The following is a 3380-nucleotide window of genomic DNA, read 5'->3' on the forward strand; positions in this document are numbered from 1 at the left end:
GTCTTATAGAAGTCTCCACTCTTTTAACCTAGCATGAGAGAGCCCCCCCAAAAGAAAAAAGAACAAAATATCTTTCAGCAAAATATTTTCTAAGAAAAAGGCTTTTAATTGTATTTTCAACTCTAGACTCACTGGTTGTCAGTTCAAAATTAGTTCCTTGGAAAGGAAGTTCATAAAAATGCAAAAAAGGGGGACAAAATTGGTATAAAGACTGAGAATTACAGAACAACAATTAAATTCCTTAAAAAGGAAAATAAAATACTATATGGGGGGGCCTTTCCCTAAGCACTAATTTGAAACTTTAAGTTTTCTAAGCCTGTTTTAATTCTTGAATATTGGCTAATTTTTATGTGAAGCTGATTTGTATTCCTTAGGAAATGTCTTTATTCATATTTCACATTGCACTCATTTGGTCATCAAGGGAAGGAAACTTGTATTCTGAACTTTCTCTGTACTGATGATGTCCTGGAAGTGAAAGCCTCTGTATCTCATTACTGATCACGACCCTGGTTATGTGGAGAAACAGGCAGGGGAGAGGAAAGAGAAGAGAAACCCAGATGGTGTTTCAAGTACCAGTAGGAGAGATGAAGAGCCTTTAATAAAAAGGCAATCTTAGGTTGATTTCCATGTATTCTGAAGTGGAGAGAACAGGATAAGGTAATGATAAGAAAGAGAAAGCCCTCCTCAGTACCAACCATCATTTTTATTTTCTTGAGTTCAAAAGACCTGAGGAGGTAGACCACAAGCCTCTTTTTGAAAAGAACATTTATATCTTGTAGAATTGCTGGGAAATTTTTCACCTTCTTTACTGAAAGGATAGATGAGTAAAGAATTAAATAAATCTCTTGAGATCAGAGGTAGAATGGCTACTGGAATTACAGTATTTAATCAAATTACTCAGAAAGAAAAAAGCAACAAAATTTTCTGTATGACATGTGAAAATGCTTTTTCAAAAACAGTAGTATAACACATATTGAGCATTTTTTCTTCCTAACACTGCTTTTTAAATATTAATTGTCAGGGAAGCTTAGTGGGCAAATTCTCAGAGGAAAAGAAGCTAGCCAATTATTTTAAATAAAATTTTTATTCTTTGGAATTCTGACAGGTTTTTTTTCGGAACCAGGATATAAAATTCGCTAAAGGTAATTAATTTCTGTTATAAAGTCGACTTCTTTTACCTCTACTTCTTTTCTACTTTCCTTTCCATTTCTGTGAATAAATGCAGTTTCATGGTTATGGTGTCACCAAGAGAAGTTCTGAATTCAATGCACTGTGAGTAGCCCCTTTAGTTCGTTTCTTGGTTCCAGATACCCTCTTTAGCCTAGTCCTATCGCCCAAACCCACAAAAAATTAAACCTCAGAATCCTCCCCATTTGTTACACCCATTCCAGATGACACACACAGGCCAGGTCCCTATGTAAAGAAACCCGCAAATCATATAAAGGAAAGCAACTTAAATTATCCTCAATCAAGTTGGATCATGTTTTTCTTTGAGTGCTATGAGAATTTAGTTTCTATTGTGTTATTTTTCTAGTTATTGACTTGTTAAGTGCCCTTTAAGTCATTTCTCTGTATGTATTTAGCCACTTCCTAAATAGATATAATCTTCTTTAGAGAGGAGATCATGATTTTATTTTTCTTTATTCATGTATAATGCTGAAACTTGTAGGAACTTGATTTTTGGTGGTCAAAACTGTTCTGTTATAATTACCCTCCTATTACAGCCTGCAAGGTGCGGAAATACCATTTCTGTTTACTTTTCTTAGGGCATGGCCAGGTGAAAACATGCATATATTAAAACGATGAAATGGTAAATAAAAGCACTTTCTTTTTGTTATTCAATACCAACTGAAAGTACAAGTTGGATATATACAATGCTCATAACTATTTACTGAGAACACAAAAGAGAGTGAGTTCATTTTTCTTAATGAAGGAACTAAGAAAAAAAAATAGAGGCAATTCCTAAGTTTCTCGCTAATTTAATATTTTTCCAAATATAGTCCCTGAACCAGCTACCAGCATCAGAATTCCTTGGGGATATTTGTTATATATACAGATTTCCTGGTTACCATGGTAGACCTGAGAAGTTAGAGTCTGCGGTGGGACCTAAAATCTGCATTTTAAATAAGCTCTACAAATGATTCTTTTGCACACTGGAACCTTAGAAATATTGCACTTATGTGGAATGAAAAACTTCTCATAGAAATCAAAACAGGAATTTTATTTCTCAAATTCTTTTACTAAGACCAACACTGTCCAATATAATTTTCTGTGATGATAAAAATGTTCCTTATTTCTGCTATCTAATACTGTAGTCACTAGACATGTGACTTTTTTTGACATGTGACTTTAAAAAAATATATTTTTATTGAGATATCTTCACACACACATAGTCCATCCAAAGTTTATAATCAATGGTTTATAATCATTATCATCACATAGTTGTGTATTCATCACCGTTATCATTTTTAGAAAATCTGCATCACTCCAGAAAAAGATATAAAAAGAATAAAGAAAAATTCATACATCCCATCACATTTGACTCTTAAGCATTTGAAATTCTCAGTGAGGCTGGGAATTTAACTTTTCATTTAATTTTAATTAATTAAAATACAAAATTAAATAGCCACATGTGGCTAGAGGCTATGGTATTAGACAGAACAGGCAAACACACCAGGACAGGTATCTTTAGCTCATTCAGGTTTTCTTTTTCTTTCTTTCAAAAAATTTAGCATGCACTGAGTCATATCTTTGAAACTCAAAAACCTAATGCTTGGAAAATCTCTATTTTAGCCAATAGGAGTCTTGATGAGTCTTCAGAAATTTAATTGCTATCAAGATCTTATTGCATGAAATATAGCACATCTTCAAATCCTACAGAGAGTATTTCTTTGAACAGGAAAACAACAACACAACACCCAGAACACAGAGGCCTTACAAAATCAACTCCTGTGCTTGGAAAAATTTGCTGGAACAACCAAAAGCTAATATGGAAAAACACTAAAAAACCATTCCACACCCTCTCCATGGAGAGCTGTCAAGTAGAAAGGGCACTCTGGAAATTCTTTCCCCCAATTTCATTTTCTGATTTATAAATCTGCTGAGCACACACATCCTTTCCTGCACAGCCCTTTTCCCATTACAAATCTGTCATGGCAACTCACTAACCTGCCATATGGCAGAGTAAATCCATTCAAGAAAACACAGGGCTACTTTGCACCTCACTACACTGGATTTAAGCAATGCAGACCAGCTTCTTTTAGAGGGAAAACACATCTTACCAGGAACTGGAAATCACTCAAAAGTAACACAAAAGAAAAAAGCCACCTTAACCAACATACACAATAGAGAGTGAGAAAAACACAAACCCAAGCATACTA

This window comes from Tamandua tetradactyla, chromosome 5 (assembly GCF_023851605.1).
Source record: "Tamandua tetradactyla isolate mTamTet1 chromosome 5, mTamTet1.pri, whole genome shotgun sequence".
NCBI lineage: Eukaryota > Metazoa > Chordata > Mammalia > Pilosa > Myrmecophagidae > Tamandua > Tamandua tetradactyla.